General features: G+C 39.8%; 1 protein-coding gene across 1 annotated transcript in view; it reads left to right on the top strand.

Moving 5' to 3' along the window:
• Nucleotides 1-5,261: 5,261 nt before the first annotated feature.
• LOC131693677 (insulin-like growth factor-binding protein complex acid labile subunit) overlaps nucleotides 5,262-22,977 on the top strand; it is a 116,005-nt gene continuing 98,289 nt past the window's right edge. The window contains exon 1 of the mRNA XM_058981717.1: nucleotides 5,262-6,023. The gene's annotated coding sequence lies outside the window, so the exon portion shown is untranslated. The remainder of the gene's footprint in view (nucleotides 6,024-22,977) is intronic.

The following is a 22,977-nucleotide window of genomic DNA, read 5'->3' as shown; positions in this document are numbered from 1 at the left end:
GAATGAGATATTACAATCACCTTATGTTTCTTGTTAGACATGTTTTGTACATATCTGGTAGAAATACTTCGTCATAAACACATTTTTTCAAACATGATTCTTGATTTCTAAACATGTCCAAAAATGAGACATGTTTATAGCGAGTGGGTAAAATGAACATCTGGCGGTGTTAAAATGAACAGCTTCTGGTGACCTGCAAAATGTCCTGTATGTATGCAATGCGCAGCGTTGGAAAGCATTTTCCGATCAATGCTAATATCCCAACAAATCATGAGCTTTGCATACACACAGGTCATTTTGCAGGCAAAAAAATTGTCACGGAAGAATTGAATTTTCATGACGTAATATTAACCATTTTACAATCCTGTGACATCGAAACACATCTACAAACTTAAGGTTATCCATGGGTGTTTGAACTTTTAGGATCTGTTTGAGAGCAACTAGAAAGCTTGTTCTACACATGAGATATGATTATATTGTCTAAAATTTGATTTTTCTTCACCGGTCCGGGTGTTTTTTTCCCACACACTAAGTACTAAGAAAATAAATATTTTACATTAAGTAGTATAGTCCTACGTCTACAGTTCGTGCAACCCCATAGGGCTGCCCCTTGTAGTTTTATTAGCTTGACAATATCCACTCCTTTATATACTTGGTATAACTCGTGATTCATGCGACGCCGCCCGATGCCATTTTCCTCCGCCGCCGCCGAGTATTGTTCGCAGCACCTTTCGTTCGAAGACACCGAACGCTCTACGATCAACTTTCTTTAACGTCCACGTCTCATGGCCGTACAATTCAACCGGAACTATCAATGTCTTGTACAACGCGAATTTTGTCTTCGTGTGCAAACTACGGGACTTCAGCTGGCTACGAAGTCCGTAAAAAGCCCTATTTGCAGCTGCAAGACGCTTTTTCACCTCGCGGGTTACATCATTATCGTACGTCACTAGAGTTCCAAGGTACACAAATTCTTCCACTACTTCAATCCGTCTAAGGTTACGAAGGACGTCGAAATCTCATCCGCAACCCGAACACTTGATTTCGATCCATCCAGCGTTGCACGAATCAGCCTAATCAGTTTCGTCGGAAAACCATGTTCTACCATTATCTGCCATAACTCGTTTCTTTTCACTGAATCGTATGCCGCTTCGAAATCAATAAACAGATGGTGTGTCTGCAAGCTGTATTCCCGGAATTTATCTAGGATCTGTCGCAGGGTAAACATTTGATCCGTTGTTGATCGGCCTTCACGAAAACCAACTTGGTATTCGCCGACGAAAGACTCCTCCAACGGCCTCAATCTGTTGAACAGAATACGTGACATAATTTTGTACGCCGAATTGAGGAGCGATATTCCTCGATAATCGGCGCACTCCAGTCTGTGTCCCTTTTTGTAAAAGGGACAAATGAGGCCCTCTAGCCTGTCAGCAGGTAGTTCTTCTTCTTCCCATACCTTCAAAAGAGTACGGTGAAGTATTTCGTGCAGCTGCTCATTACCGTGTGTGAAAAGTTCGGCCGGGAGCTCGTTCTTTTCCAGCAGCCTTGCAGTTTTTCAGCTCTTTGATTGTCTTTTTCACCTCTTCTAGCGTCGGAGGATCCACAGCTTGTCCATCGTCATTTATCCTTATTCTGTTCGTTGACGCGCTAACATTCTACCCATTCAACAATGTCTCGAAGTGCTCTCTTCACCTGGCTGCTACCATAGTTTTATCTGTCAGTAAGTTACCTTCACGGTCATTGCACATGACGGGAGCCGGCGCTTTTTTCCGTACGCCATTGACAGTTTCGTAAAATTTCCGCATATCGTTTTGTTCCATACTGTTTTACGCCTCAGTAATGACGTTCTCCTCATACTGCTTTTTCTTTCTGCGGTGAATTCTTTTTTCGGCTCCTCTTGCTTCCTTGTGCCGCTCTCTGTTCTGCCGGGTACCAAACACTAACATCCGGCTTCTGGCAGCATTTTTCTCATCCGTCACTCTCTGGCACTCCTCATCGAACTAACCGTTTCTGGGTCGTCTCTGAGCAGTACCTATTACTTCTCGCACTGCTGTGCTCACTGCTCCGTGGATTGACTCCCACAGATTGTTGAGGTTGTCGCGAAGACTACATATTAAGAAGACTGATATCTCTTTCCTTCCCCCATACAAACGAGAAGCGACAGAGGGACAGCTTAATGTAAAAGTGTATATGTGTGTATGCATCACCATGGGAAGTACCACCTTTACCCGTAAGTGGCGTGGCTGTTACTGTCTCCAAATTTTGGACAGAGTTGCCAGTCTTCTAGATATGCAGTCTACGGGTTGTCGTCTACGTTGATTCCCCTTATCCGCTCATCAAGCTTCTGGCGGTACTCGTCCGTCACACTTTCTGCTGAGTCCAGCGCCACATATTGAAACGTAATGGTCGCTGAGTTCTTGAGTTCGCTACGGTTGATACCCGTGCTCGAATCTTACTGAGATAGTGATCATAGTCGATGTTTGGTCCTCTGAAGGGCCTCACATCAATAACATCCGAGAAGTGTCGGCCGTCTACCAGGACATGATGTGAGCTCCTACACATCTTTCTAATAAATCATTGGATGAAAGACTTTCGTAAATTCTGAAATGTTCGAAAGTTTCTAAAGTTCCTTTTACTTCAGCCTGACGCCACTTGCACCAACTGTCCTCGCCAGGTGAACACAATGTTTGAGGGAAGCCCAGATTGCATTTCGTCGCTGTTGTGCTATCTTATGACAAACGCCATTTTGGGGTAAACTGAGTTAGATATGCCACATTACTCGTCTAACGAATCTCTACAAGATGGCGTTCTCAGAATTTTGAAATTTTGCTTGGTTACTGAAATATAATGAGAAAAGCTATTAGAAATTGTGAGTTTTTTGCCTCGAATCATTATATCTTGGGATTGGCTCAAGTTATAATGAAGTTTTAGTTGCTTTTATGTGTAAAAATGCCATAGGAACACAATGGCAAAATAATTTTCAAAAGAAAAATACATGCATTGGGAGAAAAACGCTGTTTTAGCTTTAAACTGGAAATATTGCGTATTTGGCAACACTGTAACCAAAAATAACTATTTTTTCTAGGTTCCCTGACTCATTTCCTTCAAAATGCATTTCACCGATTGTTTATAGCCCAAATTAAACCAAAGATATGAATAAAATTTCATAATTGGGGAAGTTTTTCTATGGAAAATTTTTCATGCACGATTATGACACATCATACAAATTTTGTCATCAATACACATCTATGACATGTGTGAGTGCGACTTTTGTTTACATTTTTAGTGACAACTCGCAACATAGTCAATCGATCTTCGTAATATTTGAGAGATTAGACAGAATAGGTAGAAGCATCAATTGTCTTCTCTGAATTGTTTCTACCATTTATAAGTTTCATGATATTCAATCTCAAACTTTAAAAATCGCTTTTCTCGAAATGTGCAAAATGGCGCTTGTCATAAGATAGCACAACAGCGACGATTTCGCATATGTTCTATCGAATTTGAGTTTCTCCAGATCGCCAGCCCATAAAATTTTGTTAGCTGGCCGATTGATTTGTCCTTCAACTTTCCCTTTCCTTTCCCACTGATACCTTTGTTTTCTTTCTTCAGTTTTCGTGATCTCGTACCCATAAGCTTCTCAACATGTCCGACGCATTTTTTCTTCCGTACGATTTTCTCATCAAAAAAAAAAAAAAAAACAAGAAACCATTCACAGATGCTCACGCATTCATAAACCGTCAAGAATGGACCGGTGAATTGTTTAAACAATGATTTTTCCATAGACAAGCGCCATCGTGGTGCGCCGCGCTTAGTATCTTAGAAGCGACCGGAGACCGGACTTTTCGGTTCCCAGAAACATGCCAAGGAATATGATTTTCACCAAATCATTTTTGTGGCGTATTCTCAGATACGAATAGAATGAAATTAAAAAAATGGATTTTTTGAAACCATGAGAGTAGAAGACTCCCTTAAAGTGATTGTTTAAAAAATGTAAGTGGATTTAAATTCTTTGATTGAAGTCCTATATTGTGCATAGATGATAGTCCAACTTTTTTCATTATTTTTTTTAAATGCATCGTAATGAAAAATAACGCGGTGGGGCAAATCCGACCTCTAAGTAATGGGCTATATCCGATCGCTTTCTTGCTAAGAAAATGTTTATTTATCAAATGGGAACATATTTTTATTATTTGTTGATTTTATTATTTTTGCACGATGGTTCAGAATTACAAACGAAAGACACAAAACCGTGATGACTATAGTGTTAGTCGAGCAATTGCTTCGATGCAAATGGGAATATCTTTACGTGTTACTACTCGTGATTTTGACATCCCACGATTGAAATTGAATTCCATTTGGGTAATATCTGTACTAAATCAACCAAAAACATAAGCGGTCGGGTTTACCCCACCATCTTTGAAAACAACGAAAATGAACTTTTTGGTAAAACGCTTGTATCTCAAAATTTTCCCAAAATACGAATAAAATGCAATACATAGAAAGTTGTCCAGAAGTCTAACCTTTAATTTAGTATATAAAACGACTTGATCCGATGTAAAATAACCATATTATATATTTTTATATTTTTTAATGGTTGTGATCATAGCACAGCATGATCAGCAGTGATAACTGGTGATTTTTGATTTTTGGTGATTTTCCCAGTACATTAAATAATCCGATTTAAAATGAAACAATCCACAATTCACGTGAGTATGTGACATCAAAAATGTTACAACCTTCGGACAGGGATACAAGTGCAACACGCTTCAACTGCTCGAAATTGGTCCTAGACAACCACCAACCTAACGTATTTCCCTTTTCGAGGATGAAATATTTCACCCGTCTCATGTATGTGTCTCCCAATATCCTTCAGCATAGTTTCCATTCTCCGAGAGGCATCCGGGTGTCCTGTCGTCCTGCACGCTCTCCGCTTTCGTTCGTCGAAGGAAACAAAAACTTAACGAAACCAACTCGCCATAGTGAGTTGTTTTCCCTCACAAGCTGACTTCACCACCCGAGAACAGAGAGAGAAATTTCGCCCGATTTGATCCATGAGACATGCTACCAAAATTTTGAACGGAAAATATCTACGCGCTGCGTTTTGAGAGAGAGCAATGATGCAAACGGGAAAATCGCACCCCTATTGCAAGAAGACTGCTACGATCAGGTTATGTTTTCCGCTAAAGGAGGGTGCGTGAGTGAGAGAAAATATGATAAGCGAGAGTATGTGAGAGAGCGGGGCGAAAAAGGCTCCTGCTGGCTTGCTTCGACGGGAATTGCGTGCGTGTGTTGTTTGTTGTGGGTCACCGTGTTCGGTAGGGGAGTGAAGCAAAAGGATGCTAGAAATTTATGCTGCCGTGAGAGAAGAGATTAGTCGGAGCTGGATGTTTCATAACATTGGGTCGTGCTGGAGAACCGTGTGTGCGCTATAGTCGCTTATGTATCGAATTTGCAGAAAAGTTGTTCCCACTGACACCAACTGACACACTGGGAGGTGGTGCGCTGTGTGTTCGATTCTTGATTGTAAGAGGTGATTTTTTCCTCAAGTGATTTGATTGAGGTGAAAGAACGTGAATTTCGTGTGGTATTGAGTCATTTGAATTTTGGCTTCGTGAAGTGGGGGCTGGCTGAGGAAAAGGAGACGTGCTCAAGTAGACCGGATAAATAGGCTAATTAAAAGGTTACAACCGAAACTTTGTGGTTTGTTCGGATGAAGGAACAATCTCAAAGGACTGGGTTCGTGATGGTGGAAACAGAAAGAATGTTTGCGGTTTAGAGATTCCAGTTTGGGTCAGAAGGCTAATTTCAGTGCCATTGCAAAGATACGAAAAACTCCGTCTGCGTGGATGGGCGTGATTCGTTTGTGAAACGAAGCAAACGCACACTGAAGGGGGTAAAACAAGTATGCGAATTTGGAGCCGTGCAAAATAGAAAAGGATTTCTCTGTGGAAGAAAGCGGTCGGCGGGGGACGAGCAAAAAAGAGGCCCAAGAGCCAGGAAAGTACGCCAAACAAACACAGGTTCGTAGTTATTACATTCTTTAAATACTTCTCATGCCTTCCGTCCATTTCTTTGTTGAAGTCATGAATTATTTATAACGGAACATTACGATTCCATCATTCCGCATTTTCCCAGGAGCTGTTCGGAGCAATGGTGTTGGTGGGTCGGTGCGTACAGCTACCTACTCGTTAGACGGTGTCGATGATTCTGCAAGAGGGTGCTTGAGTCGTGTAGAGATGGTTTCGATTTACACTCGTGAACATATTTGCTTAGGTCCACCCTGGCGCTTGTCTGGACGATAGGTTAGGGCATCAGTTACCAGTGGAAAAAAGTCAATGGCTGGTGGAGGCCCGTTTGTGTATCGAAGGAGTCTGTGGGTGGGTGTCTGAACGAAAAAGGCCGTAATGACTTCTGTCCTCCGTTCGGCAAACAGTGTTCGGTCATATCCTCCGGCAAAGTCTGCGCCTTTTAAAAACCCACGCAATATAGTTTGGGTCAACCAACAGACTTCTGGCGAACTGATGGCACAAAACTGGACCTTTCAAATGACTTAATATTTCAGCAACTCACAACCCGTGGCCGAATTTAAGGTGACCTTAAATTATCCACAGCCCACATCGAGCGCATTAGGGGCAGGGGTTTTTCTGGTAGATGGATGATGGCTTTTTTCGACAATGTCGAAACCCACCATCCGTTCCTAGATTGGAATGAAGAGAATCGTTTCCCGTGTCACGCCCTGAAATTTGAATTCTCGCAGGATTCTTCTCGGATGGAAGCTTTAAGGAACGTTTTTTCCCTTCCATTCAGGGATCGGAAGGAACGGTCGTGATAAATATAGGCAATGTTTTTCGGTTTGGTAGTCTTTCCGGATAGTGGGCGGTTTGCGGGGTTCGCAATGCGATGACATTGATATTGAGATTTGCGAAAATTTTATTGACTGATTTTTTCTACGCTCGACTGATGCGCCTGAATGCGGGTCGGTGTCCGGGAGCCTGGGGAGGGATTTATCTTTATAAGAGTAGGTTCAAAGATTTATCACCGATGACGTCTGAGACGAGGAATCCTCACTCCACCACGACGATGTCGTTGGGGCAAAAAATGCCCTGAAAAACATGCCGCTTTGAATCAATATCTACCGCGAATAAATAAATTCGATTTAATGTTTTTGATTGGAATATATTTTCAAAAGACCTCCGAAATAAAGTCATCATCGTACTTCGTTTTGTATGTGAGAATGAAGAGATGGGGCGTCGTCTGTGAGTTGTGAAGACGAGTCGTTCACCAGAAATTGGTCTTTGGGTGACAAGGGTAGTGTAAATTAAATTTTATGTTGATATATTTGACTGTCATGACGCGCCATGTGGGAATCAATGAAGTGTTTGCTTCTGGGGGGTGGCAGAGTGTCCCGCTTGGCTTGGCAGGGTGCGTAAATCGGGGGTGATTTGTCGCGTGCGGGTATGAAAAAAGATCAAGTTTCATTCTGTGTGTCTGTTGAATGCAGGTGGTTCGGGACTTTGGAACTTCGCTTGAATTGAGGTTGATTGCGGCGTGAGATTTTTGCTAGGCTGTACCGTCTGGAAGTAGATTTTTCTCGGGTTTTGTGCTATATTGGAATACGCCAAGAGAATTTACACCTTCTCTAGCTTTACAGTACTTTTTATATTCTAATTAAAAGTAAGTTACTAACAATTACGATTCATAAAACTCTTCTATAGGTGTCGCGGAGTTGGAGATTTAAAAGGGTATAAGGTCTAGGATTCGCTCCGAGCATGCGATGCGACCTGTAAAGCATAATTTATTAGGTAGTTGTTCAGTTAATCTTTGAGTACACGATCATTGGGAAACGATTGTTTGTGATCTTGTTTAGTGTTCGGTTCTTTTTAAATTCTGGGTAGCCGGCTGCCGAGAGTAACCTATGTTTCATAAAAAAGCAATTTCAACTCCACACAGCCGACCGTGGGAGTACTTCCTAGAAAAGTTGATCTTATCTGCGTAATGAGCCGGATCACTATTTATTGCAACAATATTTAGATAAATTTTGTTATTTCTTCTCTACGATATATTTATTGGGTTCAAAACTACCGAGTGATAACACGTTATACAGACAATTTTTCTAATTCCTATATCAGATTGTTTGTAAAATACACGCATACGATAATACGGATAATAAGGACCATTACAAAAAAATACAAAGGATTGTTAACCTTATATACGGGCTTGTTAATAATAACGGAACTTGAAATTAGAAATTCATAAAAACAGACGCGGCGAATTCTCAATATGTATTGATCCGTGGTCATCGATACTAGTCAGATTAAAGTCTTACTGGGGCTGATTTCCGATCAACTATTTATTTTTACGGTAATGTTTTCTCGACTAGATCTGTTCGCACCCTCTCATTCTGCTACTATCGGCAGAAGCCTGATAGCACCCAGTCGTCGCCGATCTAAAACCAAATGTCACCAATATACTTAGACTCGCCTGGAAGCATGAGATAGGAGACTTGTGGGAGCTATATTATCTCACCATATGACGATCGGTTTTGTGCACTTAATGTGCAAACGTGGTTTAAAATAATTTTCTCCTTAGTGGAGAAAAATAGTGTTTACGTAAAATTTTCTCCATTAAGGAGTAGTCTATACATGAGTTAGTTTTTTTTGAGGTGGAGCTGAAGGCTTCCGAACGTGAATGATTCATGTTCACATGGAAACGGATCTTGATATATTCGCACTTGAGACCGTGTTGATGAATTCGTAAGTGCCAACATACGTATATGTATGCGATGTGGCGGGCGTAGGTGTGTGCGGATAATCACGACTGCATGTCTAGATTTGTATTGTCGCGAAAGGCACAAGCGATTTTAGATTAACGAGTTTAATCGCTTGGATGTTTTTATGTCGCGGATGCTAGCGTGTGAATAACTTCGCGTTTTCATTTTGTTTATATAACCGTGAAGTTGTTTGCATATCCGTGTGGACTTTTGAATCTTCGTACGGTTCTGAGAAACTGAGCTCTCTGTTCTCACTGAAGTCCTCAGTTATGGCGCCCTGAAGCTTGTTATCTACACATTAAAATCTGGTTGTCGCTTTCAGCAAAATTTTACCGAATTTTCACCAGGTAAAAGCTTTAGTAATTTAATATGCTGAAACTTCAGAAATTTGAATTTAATCTATTTGACAGATTCACTTTGCTGAAAATTCAGAAATTCAAATTGTCAAATTGACAGCGCAAGTACCGAATTCACAGTAATCCAGCCTGAAATACTGAGAAGTTGGTGATTGCGCTGTCAATTTGACCAACTCAATTGCTGATTTTCGGCAAAGTGAATCTTTCAAATAGACTAAATTCAAATTTCTGAATTCAATACAAATTACTGAACTTTCGGCATCTTAGATTACTGAAGCTTTCAGCTGATGAAAATTCAGCAAAATTTTGCTGTCATTCGGCGAAAAATTTTTGTGTGTTCCGTGTTTTGCAGTAGGAACTCCCGCACGAGTACGATTCATGATTTCGTGAGAGCGGGCGTTTGTATTTTGAGGATTCTATGATTGCGAGATCATGGGCGTAGGTATACACGATTGATCGCGTGTACTACCGGTTTTGTATTATCGCGAAAGACTCGAGCGTTTGTATGTTATTGTGTGCTTTCCTTTTATCGTGTGAGCACGTTTGTAATTTCGTGTGTATTAATGCCTTTCTATAACCGTGTGGTCGTTTGCATATTCCCATGTGGTTTTGAGTGCCGCCGAGAAAGAAACAGCAAAGGAAGAAACAACACAATAATTAGGGACCATTATAAATTACGTAACGCGTTTAGGGAGAGGGGGTTCGACAAGCTGTGACATATGGGGGAGGGGAGTAAGCTAGATCGTTACGTAACATGTTTTCACTGAACAAAAATTATTTTTCTAAGAATTTGTTACGTAATGGGGCAGGGGGGGGGATAGAGAAATTTGTGACAATTTGTTACATGGGGGAGTCAACTTTGGACAATTTTCGCGTTACGTAATTTATGAACGGTCCCTTAGACACATATTCAGTATAGGTTAGATACACGCACGACTCGTATACTACAATGGATCTGGGTCATTTCGCCGAAAGCCATTTCGCCGAAGGTCATTTCGCCGAAGGTCATTTCGCCGAATAGGTCGTTTCGCCGAAGGTCATTCGCCGAAGGTCATTTCGCCGATTTAAATTTTAATTGACTGATATTTTACCAATAAAAGCGATGTGGCGTAGGCGTAATGAATTACCTGGTTTGCAAAAAGTTAAAAATATTCTTGTTTGGAATATTTATGACAGCTTTTTCGTTGCATATTTGCCGCTGTAATGGAATAAATAAATAACAGCTACGCCTAATGTGGCTACGCCACATCGCTTCAAGTCAAGTGCTGTCCGACATCGCTCCGCTCCGTCGGACTTAAACTAAAAAAAAATCTATGTTTGAGTAATCCGGGCAAACGAGTGGATCACAGGTTTGCTTGCGAGAGGCCGCCGCTTCCGATGGCGTCCTCGTCCTGCGGATCCTCAGCGGCTTTGTGCCGCTTCGGATCCTTGTCCTCGGTTATGCGGCTGGGCCGCATCACACTGGCTTCGCCGCATGCAACATGCACATGCAAGGGCAGTGTAATAACCGAAAAATGGTTAAGCCAAACTGATTAATTTTAAAATATCAATCAAGGGCAATATACTTTGGGGTTGATTTTCTGGTGAAAGGTACATTCTGAAGAATTATTTCCGGATATTGAAATTGTTAGCAGAATAGTTTTGTGTGGTAATTATAATTTCTAGGGAAATTTTTTTAACTTTATTTTTTCTAGAGAATGTTTTGGCAAAAAGTTTTACAACCACGTTGGACTCCATCTGATTGTAGTAAACATCGTAAATAGAACTTTATATTTAATTTCGGGAATGATTATTCAATTGAATAAATTTGCTACAATAGCAGTAATATAATCCTTAATTGCTTAGGTATTAAAATTGTTAACTTTGCGGAGTCTTTCATTCTTCTGAGCGTATTCATTCCTCTGTGACATACCCTTAATATTATTTAACCATTGAAATTACTTTTGGTACGACATGGCTAATTCGATGAAATGACCCATTCGGCGAAATGACCCATTCGGCGAAATGACTTTCGGTAAAATGACCTTCGGCGAAACGGCATTCGGCGAAATGACCTTCGGCAAAATGACCCGCCCCCACTACAATATATTAGAAAAACACATTAGATATTATAACAATCGAGAGCAGAACTGCAAAAACAAAATGGAAGTGAAAGATGACTGAGGCAAAACCATACAGTACGTGGGAAAAGAATATTAGTATTGTAGTAGTATTGATCACCATGGAAATAGTACAAACACTAACTAATAACTGAACTTTGTTTTGGGCTGGTGAGAGTAGGACGAAACCTCAAACATAAAAAATGCCCAATCAGCCATCGTGGCCTCCTAGGGGCTATTTCGTTTTTGTTTGACAAGTTCTTGAAAAAAGTAGAATAAACCGCCGAAACGTCGGAGATAAAGCGATACATTGTTTTTACTACTACCATAGACTGCAAAGCTGAAAAACTCCATTCGTGTATTCAGCCCTTACAGTCGAAAAGCTCACATTCTCAAAAAAAAAAAAATAGTCTGTAGTCGTTCAGGTATTGGCATAGTGTAGTTGGTAAATCGATTGCCTTGTACGCTGCTCACCTGGGTTCGAATCCCAACCCACCCCGTACATAGGATTAGAGCTTTTTCTTAAGAGATTTTGCTAACCTGAAGAGGTGGATTAAAACGGTTAAAACCTCTATAATCGAAATAAAAGAAATCATTCAGGTATTTGAAGGCGATGGACGATAGAAGGCTTTATGAAATCAGTTCATGCTAGGTGTTTGAAGGTGACAGATTGCGCATTTTTTCGGGACTCTGTACGTGTAGATCGGTTTACTATGCAACCGATTTGTTGGAGAATTGAATATTCATTTTTCGAGAGTCATATTTATTTTCGATGGTAGGCAACTCATAAAAACACCAAAAACCCTTATTTTGTAAAATCCGTTGACACAAGATAAGAACAAGTTTTAGGAGCTGTTAGCTGGTTGGTGGATTGCTTAAAACGGTGCATATTATTATGCAATTTGAATTACCAGCCCAAATGCAGTCACGACATTCCAGTTATGTCCCAAACATTACTGATCCATCTTTTTGCACATGCGAGTGAACCAAATATGCTGTTAACAATCAGATGCTGATAAAGGTTTTTCCACCTTCTTTGAGCCAGTTACTACGAAAATCGGCAGCAACCAGCCTTACATCGAGTAATGATAGGTAATCACATTTTTGCTCTACTATCCCCTGATTCGTCTTTCAACTTACTATATCTCCCATAATTTATATCTCTTTCTTCGTATTCTTTATGTTTTCACTTTGCACTGGGTTCTAGGCCCGAATTCTTCTGAAAAAGACCCAGCTTATCGTTGAATGAATGTCGAAAACCTGCGTTATCGAAGTCTCTGACTTTCCTTTCAAAATCATACATATTGATCTATCAAATAATATTTGATCTTCTTTCGGATTAAAGATAATTCGCATGGTATTCTAAAGATTTCTAAAAGTCAGGTCTTTTATGAACAATTGCTGTGTCTACATGCCCGTTCATATAGTTGAAATCGATGGTGTGGTCACCGATTCGAATTGATCATGCGTGGTGTGTTTCAAGGACCCCTTTCTCCAGTGAGTAATGGCAATCGCCTAGAACGGGACAAAATTGTATGTCACTATGCCAAACCTTTACGGGGAAATCTGTTATTGCATTTAAAAATTATAAGCAGATGAGATTCCTTATAAAGGTTTAAAATTTTCTCTTGAGAGGCCGCCAAATTCAACAGCTCGAGAAAGTACTGACACAAAGTCGAAGCATATAGCTCCAGGTCTTGGAAATTTAAGATCCACAATGAATTTCCTGCACTTCCGTATTTCAACCAAATGTTCAACTTAGTGCAGGAAGTGGTTGGGCTCCGGCAACTTTGTACGGCATCGGGTTGATCTTCGCTACAGCTTTAAGGAGGTCACTGCCCATGACCACTTTTCTGATTCGTTTGTGTTGCTATGAAATTGTTAAAACGAAGTTTGCAATTATTTAGATTTGATAACAACGCTATTTATTGTGAAACACTGGGAATGAATGGGACTGACAGGGCTCTTCTGACGTCTTTAGTAGAGTAGTTTAGCGACCCTTTTGTGTTTACTTTTCCAGTTCGACTTTCGAACAGTAATTTAGTGTGTACCTGGAAATGGTACACTTAAATCCTTACTCATTTTTGACTTATTCAAACTTATTTTATAAAGCCAATAAATATTTCAACAACCCTCTACGGCTTACGCCCTTGGCGGGGGCCGATATGTCAGCATTATAAATGTATAGAGAGCAAGTAGTATTGCTATATTCCGGCTGTGCCTGTATGCATTTGTGATGCTAATGTAGGGCTTCAGGAATCAGAATATATTGGCTCAAATGGCACGTTCCCCGTATATAGTCGGGGATTTGCTATACCAGTTTATACCCGTCGCCCGTTGCTGCGACTTTCAACGAAATAGGAGTAAAAACACAATTTGTTCCGAAGCGCCATCTGGCAAGAAGATAATCCCAAACCAATAGCACACAAACACGTCCCATAACAAATGTCTACTACGTATATTTTTTACGGCAGTCGGTTAAGCCGTTCGGGGGTTCATAAATTACACACACACACACACACACACACACACAACCATTGACTTTTTTCAGGGCGCCTTGATAGTTTAATAATATGGAGAAACTCGAGAAACTCACATCGTAGATCGCGTGAACGTTAAAAGGGACACGGTTGTACAAACGAATTTATATAAGCCAAGTTATGCCACATCCACACACACGCCCACGCGATTAAACTCCTTATCATACAAATGCCCGAGCTCTGCGCGATAGTACCATATTGGTCACAAACGCGAAGATGCTATTGCGATCATCTACACAAACCGATAACCGTGATCTCACAAACATAAAAACATTCCTCTAATTAAGTGAACCTTTCAACATTTACGAATTTATAAATGCGATCTCATGTACGATTATACCAACGCGCGTTCCCACGCACTCATTGGTCCGTTATTCGTATGAAGGAATTTGCTCGTTTTTAGTTTTTGAATCGTACACCCAAATTAAGCATCATATTCAGGGTCCGCGCGATCATCTAAGAACACTCGTGAATATGAGAATGGACCAAATTTATACACGCGAAGTTTCATACACGCTAGAACACATGACAAACACGTTAACAATCAAGCGCTTGAGCTCTTCGCAATCATCCACATCTACGCCCACGATCTCGCAAACATCATTACACCCCGGTGATCAAGTAAACGTTTTAATGCCTATAAACTTGTAAATGCTGTGACAAATGCCCGTGTTTGCGCGATTATTAACAGGTCACGTCCGGACGTTCCTATCCATGCAGTCTGTTGGTCCAGTAAAAAAATGACGTTTATATCCTCTCTTCTAGCATCGTAATCGTACACTGAAAATTAAGTATCAGATTCCCGATCAGCGCGGTCATTCAAATACATACGCGAATATGCGAATGGCATCACGGTTATAAAATCGAATTTATACACGTGAAGAACACGCGACATATAAACGCCCTCGTGATCTAACATCTTCACGTACAAACGCTCGAGACCTTCGCGATGATACACAAAAGCGAATAATCACAGCCACCTAAATTGACAGGTGGTTTCCAAGTAGCCGTTGTAATACGCGATTAATGCGCCGTCTATACGGGGTCGTACTCGCCGACTGGTCTAATGTGCTTTTGTAGATGGTTAACTTCGTGTGGCGGTGTAATGCTTTCGACCGAGAGGTTATTCGGAGCCTAAAGTAGGTGCGAGTGACTAGCAAAACACGTCTCCGAATTTTTATGCTGGTGTCATTTTTGGCGATTACCAGTGCTCCGAAATACACGAACTGGTCGATCACCTCGATCTCAATGCCAGCAATAGTTATTCTCGGTATGAGGGGTAAGGTTTATTTCTTCGAACCCTACCTATTATTATTATTATTATTATTACCTTATGGACCTATTATTATTATTATCAGTCTCTCGTATACACGTATTCTACAAACAATTCGATATGATGAAAAGGGAATAATTTTCTTGATCTTTATCATTTCGCACTATCTTAACTGTTTGTCCATATTGAATATCATCAGGAAACAATCAAAGCTTTTGCGACATTTTGACGATGACAGCTGAGCAGGTCTAGGTCGATCGATGACTTCATATGCGGACGAATTTGGTGGGTTATTCAGAGGAATATTGCACAAAGCACGTCGAAAAAACATACGTTGAATGGCCTTGGTGCGGTTGATGCCCAGACCAGCGATGCATATTTTAATAAGGAGCATACTAGGTAGCAATAAAGCAATGCGAAACAGTGCACATTTCTGAAACTGTTAGTTGTATTCTGGATTGTTGTACTGACGATCAAGTGTTTTACGAGTTTTAAATAAGATTATATACCAAGATCCAAGTCTTGCGTCATCAAAATTTGATTTAAGCTTAAAGTCGTCGGCATAGAAATGCTTAGAGAATAGTGGACATCGTTCATGTATAATAGTAAAATCATGAGTCCCAAATGGCCGCCCTGTGGTACTCCACAGATAGTAGGAATTGGCTGGGAAACAGTATTTTCAATTTTAACGCTTATTTGATGACCAATTGGGCAAAAATGTAACCAACTGAGAAAATGGTTGATCTTATCGAAATGTGTAGTAAGGTTTGCGCAAACTGCGTCAACAAGATTTCTTAGTTGGAGGGCATGAGTGACAAAGTAAATGTATGAAACAAAGTTTGTGTTGTTGTATTGCTTAGTAATGAATCCATGTTGTTTTATAGCGATTATGTTAAGTGAGTTGTGAAAGACAAAGTCCAGGACGATTTACTTGAATAGCTTGGATGTAGCGCACAAAGCAGCTATTACGCGATGATTAAGTAAGACGATTTCGATAACTTTTTTGAATGCTGGGAAAACATAGAATCGCTTGCAACAATCAAGAAAAATCTCTGAACGCAAAGAGTCATTGAAGAGATACGAAACACGGGTTGAAATGTTGGACGAAAAATGTTTCAGAACATTCGTTGAGATCTCATCTGCAGGCGGAAGAAACTGCCAAAAGCTAGTTCAAAGTTATAGCATTTAATATAATTTTCCCTTATATTTTTCCATAGCGTAAATTCTAAAATCTTCAATCGAAGTGGATGGGGATCAAAAGCTATTCAAACGACGTGGAATTCGTCATCTAACTTTGACATTTGTCACAGTATGGAGAGGAGCGGGGGTTAGTTTGAGTATTAAAAATTGAGTAGTTTTTGCAATGCCCAGGCGATCAACATCGGATTCGATGCTTCTACTTGTGCCGCTCAGCCATATTCGCCTACGCGGGCCTTGGTACCAGAAGCTGTAATTTTTTGAATTTTTCAAATTTTGTCAGAATATATATATATATAGAATATCTTCTATATATTCTTAAAATGTCAATGGTTAAAAATACTCAAAAAGAAAAAAAAATCGTTTTTTTCTATAAACAACTCCTATGCCCCTCTAATGTATTTGTAATACCGTTAAATGAATTAATCTGATTATCTTTTTGCCAATAACTATCATTTGATTGGGCGATTTTTTTAAATGTATATCTGAAGTGTGTTCAACTCAAAACTGAGTTCTTCTTTACACATTGAATATCATTAAATGACGAGTCACTGAGAGCACTTGGAGAAATTGGCAATGTGTATCCAGAGGAAGAATGCAGTTCACCATCGAATGATTTATGATAAACTTAAAATAGTAAGAAAGATCTCTCAATTTATTGCGAAACGTCCACCACAAACGAAACTTCTAGTATGCCCCAGTTTAGACTTCGATCTGCTCATCACCTACAGAATCTTACCATCCATCACAAGCACTTCCGTTCGTTCGCATGATGAATTTATTTTATCCCGTTAGTCATAAACACAATCATAATTTACGATTGCACCGTCGACTGTTAATTATCGTAATTGTTCTATCCATGACGATCACCATGCCCCTTCTGAGCTACCGCACCTCGTTTCCGTATGTTCCGTAACTTCACCCGAACCGGTAAAAACATCCCTATCCCGAAGTTGCCTAGTAGGAGCAACGATAGCCATAAAATAGATTAGCGATAAAAACGTGCTATCTTAGCCGTTTCAGATATATTTATTTCTTTCGGTGGTTCCGCAGCCGCAGTCTAAATTACCACTGCAACTGCTGTTGTGTTTCGGTGTACTGCTCTGCTACAGTTCGAACTCACCCCGCCTCCGCTCGACTAGACTACCAGAGAGAGAGGAAGTAGAAAGCAACCCCCGGGAACGGAACAGGAAAATAAATTATTAATGAATGATTATTCTCACGGAGAGATAAATACCTAGCCACCATATCTGCTGTAGTGCACGTCCTATTCCCTACCGCGCTGAAACATTGGGTCCAGTCATCAGCCGTGCCGAATCGATCTTTCGGACGTGCACCAGATCGCCGTCATACACCGAAGGTTGCGTACCTACTAGATGTATATGTATAGCTACATAGAGCGGCCGGTTTTGGGGAGGAAATTGATGAACTTTAATTACGATGATTGCTTTTCCAAGAGGCTCGAGACGATGGCTGCCAGCTCACTGTCGGCGAGGGATTAGTTGGGATTTTCGGTCCTTTTTTCTGCCTGCCGGCTAGCAATGAATCGGTTCGTCAATGCTGGTCGATCCCGGTAAGAATAGACCCTTAGCTAGCGAGTGACGGTTTAATTTTGAGGAACAAGCAGCCAATTTTGAAGGATTTCTCGATGTCGAGATTCAGCCTTTGCGGCCTAAATTGACAGGATGGCAGCTGTGTCTGATATAAGAATAGAGGTAATGTTTAATGATTTTTTAACAATTTGTAGAATTTCCGTTGCATTTTCAAATAATATCGGCTTTTATTCTTTTGCTAACCAACATCGAAAAATTCCTAGACAATGCACGAATAAAATGAAATTTACGACATTGATTAATGGAATGCTCGCTACGTTTTGGTGATCGATTGATATTAAATAAAGAGTACACCACTTCTGCTTTAAATGATTCGAATACCTTACTGGATACATTGATGCTTAAGGGGATCCTCTTATATAATTGTGGCAAACAGTACCTAATGTTTAATATTTTTTTTGAAAGCAGTAAAATGACTTTGACATGTGTGCTATTCTGCAAAATGTTTATTAAGATTTCATCTATAAAATAAAATTTTTTGAGTGTAAAAGTAAAGTGTCCAAAATGGCGGCTTTCTCGAAACATGATTTTTCGAATCTGCGGGCATTCTCGTTTTTGAACATTCCACCAATCAACCAGCCCGCCTAAAAGAAGACAACATTCTCGGGCGCTGTAACCTACAAAATCGCAATATTATGATCATTAACGATTTTATACAGCTAAAGGCGGATCCAGGGGGATGGTTCTGGGGGTCCGGATCACTCCAGAAATTTTTTAACTGGTTGAGAAATTTTAAAATAGTTTCTATTTTAATTCGTTCAAAATTCAAATTTGTTCCAATTCAAATGAGACCACTAAAATGAATTTAATTAAATAAAGTTATTGCGTATTACGTATTGTACAATGAACAATTCAAAATCGAAATTTCGGAGCCCTTCCGAAATTTTTTTCAGGATCCGCTCCTGTATACAGCCGGCCAAAGTGGATAAATCATGCGAAAAAAAACGATATTTTATTTTCAAGTGACCGCCATTTTGCTTCTATATCGAATTTTTTCATTTTTTAGGTTGGGGCGCCTCTACGGAATGTAATCTTCAAGATCGTTTTGGTCGTAGAAAACACATACACTACATATAACATGCCGCCGAGAATAAAAAATATTGCTAGCCATTTGTAACTAAGTTATTCCAAGCGGAACGTCGATTCTGCACAACGACTAACATGTCGTGACCCCGCATGGACCAACATGTTTATTGTAGATTTTGTAGCATTATCGGATGATAACGAATGGAAGCGTGGTAAACATTTGTTCAGCCTATAGCTTTCAATTCAAAGCTATGATGTATAGGGTAATGACCCTTTTTTAGCACTATTTGGCAAAGGGCCGCACAATTTTTTGAACAACTTTTAAATAAAGCTCTATTATCTATAACCTTTCAGTGTACTGTTGATCAAACGGCTATATAATGCTTATTTATCACGAAAGACTTTCCTGATTACTATTTACAGCATAAAGGAAAATAAATATTCTATTCTGCGCACCTATTCTCACCTCATCGATCTAATTATCGCTTCCTGAGCGTACCAGTGACTAGTTTCACATAAAAAATTCATAAATGCACGAACAACAGATCACGATTTCGTGAACTAAACGATTTACGAAAATCTTGACCAAGTTCTTGAAATTGTGAATAACCTTGTATTCATTAAACTATTTGTGTTTCCAAAAAAGTTACTAGTTACTCTCGGCGTTACATTCGAATGTTTTGCCTTTCTCAATAGAAAGGTATTGCAATTGCTCTGAAAACCGACTTTTTAACGGAGGCCCGGAGGGCCGAGTGACATATACCATTCGATTCAGTTCGTCGAGTTCGGCAAATGTCTGTGTGTGTATGTGGGTATGTATGTATGTGTGTGTATGTGTGTGTGTATGTGACCAAAAATGTCACTCATTTTTCTCAGAGATGGCTGAACCGATTTTGACAAACTTAGTCTCAAATGAAAGGTGCAACGTTCCCATAGGCTGCTATTGAATTTCTAATGGATCCGACTTCCGGTTCCGGAATTACAGGGTGATAAGTACGAACACGCAGAAAATGTCGATTTTAATAAATTCTGCAATGAATGTATAAAGGTGAAAAATTTTCCAAAATATGACCACAACTGCTTCGATTTGTAGTATTAGGTCACTAACCTCCATTCAAAGTCTATTTGGCCACATTGGCCACCATCCTCGGTTCCGGAAGCCCCGGCGGAAGTATCTAAATTCAGAATAACAGTCACATCGGTTTCTCGGAGATGGCTAGACCGATTCGACTAAACTTGGCCTCAAATGAAAGGTATTGCGTCCCCGTAAATGGCTATTTAATTTCATCCCGATCCGACTTCCGGTTCCGGAGTTACAGGTTGTGGCGTGCGATCACATAGCAAATTGTGATTCAAACCGATACTCCGATGAAAGCAAAAAAGGTAAAAATTTCGCTAAAATGTCTCTCAAACAACTTAAATTTGCTGTTCTAGGTCACCGTCGGCCAACCAAACTTTCGTTGACTACATTAACCACCATAGACGGTTCCGGAAGTGCCCGGGAAAAGCGGCCATCTTTCAAAATTTACGAACTCACATCAGTTTCCCGGAAATGGTTGGGCCAATTTTCACAAACTTAGTCCCAAATGATAGCTATAATATCCCCATAGATGTCTATAAAATTTCGTACGGATCGCTTATATGGTTCCGGAAATATAGACTAAACCGTCCGGTCACATATGAAATTCCCATATAAGCCGGAACTCAAATTTTTTTTCAAAGGGGGGACCACATGAAATTTCAGAAATCGTATTCGTATTTTTGATGCCATACATCTTTAAAATGCATGAAACGTCGAGATTTTATGTTATCTCGAAAATTTTTTTTTTATAAAAATCGACTTTTTGGGACTTTGCCGATTTCGCACCTTTTTGCCTTTCTCAATAGAAAGGTATTGCAATTGCTCTGAAAACCGACTTTTTAACGGAGGCCCGGAGGGCCGAGTGACATATACCATTCGATTCAGTTCGTCGAGTTCGGCAAATGTCTGTGTGTGTATGTGGGTATGTATGTATGTGTGTGTATGTGTGTGTGTATGTGACCAAAAATGTCACTCATTTTTCTCAGAGATGGCTGAACCGATTTTGACAAACTTAGTCTCAAATGAAAGGTGCAACGTTCCCATAGGCTGCTATTGAATTTCTAATGGATCCGACTTCCGGTTCCGGAATTACAGGGTGATAAGTACGAACACGCAGAAAATGTCGATTTTAATAAATTCTGCAATGAATGTATAAAGGTGAAAAATTTTCCAAAATATGACCACAACTGCTTCGATTTGTAGTATTAGGTCACTAACATCCATTCAAAGTCAATTTGGCCACATTGGCCACCATCCTCGGTTCCGGAAGCCCCGGAGGAAGTATCTAAATTCAGAATAACAGTCACATCGGTTTCTCGGAGATGGCTAGACCGATTCGACTAAACTTGGCCTCAAATGAAAGGTATTGCGTCCCCGTAAATGGCTATTTAATTTCATCCCGATCCGACTTCCGGTTCCGGAGTTACAGGTTGTGGCGTGCGATCACATAGCAAATTGTGATTCAAACCGATACTCCGATGAAAGCAAAAAAGGTAAAAATTTCGCTAAAATGTCTCTCAAACAACTTAAATTTGCTGTTCTAGGTCACCGACGGCCAACCAAACTTTCGTTGACTACATTAACCACCATAGACGGTTCCGGAAGTGCCCGGGAAAAGCGGCCATCTTTCAAAATTTACGAACTCACATCAGTTTCCCTGAAATGGTTAGGCCGATTTTAACAAACTTAGTTCCAAATGATAGCTATAATATCCCCACAGATGTCTATAAAATTTCGTACGGATCGCTTATATGGGTCCGGAAATATAGACTAAATCGTCCGGTCACATATGAAATTCCCATATAAGCCAGAACTCAATTTTTTTTTCAAAGGGGGACCCCATGAAATTTCAGAAATCGAATTCGTATTTTTGATGCCAAACATCTTTAAAATGCATGAAACGTCGAGATTTTATGTTATCTCGAAAAAAATTTTTTTTGTAAAAATCGACTTTTTGGGACTTTGCCGATTTCGCACCTTTTTTTTCAGTTCAATATTACCGTGGCTGTTTTTTTTTCAAAATTTTAGAACTCGAACTCTTTTAATGAATATAAACAACGCACACATTCTCGTGATTCATAATTGAGAAAGGCACAATTGCACCGCTAGGTGGATTAAAATAGGTTTTATTGGGTTACTGTTGGTGTTCCCTGGACATATTTAGTTTTTGTTATGATTCTTGTTCATAATTTGGGAATACACAGCCGACAAACAAACGATGTTCATGATTTTAGGAGCTTATTCGCGATTTTTCTGATTTATCATCATGCCACCGTGTTACTTTAGTCATGAGTTTGCTATCGGATTTTTTCTGTCAGACTGGTGGGATTTACGTTCATGATTTCAGGAAGTTTGTCATGATTTTCGTTATCTCTATTCACGTTGTCGTTATATTCGAGTCACGAGTAAAGATTTATGTTTATTTACGCTCTTGATTTCAGGATCATAGTTACGATTTTTGTCATTTGGGTCACGAGTTGTGTGATTCATGTTCATGATTTCAAGATCATAGTTACGATTTTCGTAGTTTCTGTTCACGTTATCGTGATATTTTATTCTAGAGCTTACTCTCGAGTTTGCCACGTGGAGTAATGTTCATGATATTAGCAGTTTTATTCTGTGAGCTATACTGCCCACAAAAGCATAAGAGTCCCATATAGAAAAACAGCAAGCCAAGAAAAACGCTGTTCATGATTTATGTTTTCATTGAGTCATCCAACAGAACAGATTATTCATTTTCGACAAAAATCCATATGGGACTCTTATACTTTTATGGGCAGCATATCACGAACACGATTTCAACGTGATCAACGTAGTTTTCGTTTTCTGTCAATACATCACACTGAACCTTATCAAAAGAATAACGATGTTCGAGGTCCTAACAGTTTTCTTATACCGATTACCGCAACAAAAACGAATTATACCCCAAATTTTGTGAAAGAGTTCACTTGAAAATTTCATTACCATGTTGCATGAAATTGAAACTAATTACAAATATATTTTAACGATATTCAATTAG

The sequence above is a fragment of the Topomyia yanbarensis genome, chromosome 3 (assembly GCF_030247195.1).
Source record: "Topomyia yanbarensis strain Yona2022 chromosome 3, ASM3024719v1, whole genome shotgun sequence".
NCBI classification, from domain to species: domain Eukaryota; kingdom Metazoa; phylum Arthropoda; class Insecta; order Diptera; family Culicidae; genus Topomyia; species Topomyia yanbarensis.
This window is presented reverse-complemented; position numbering and strand designations above follow the sequence as displayed.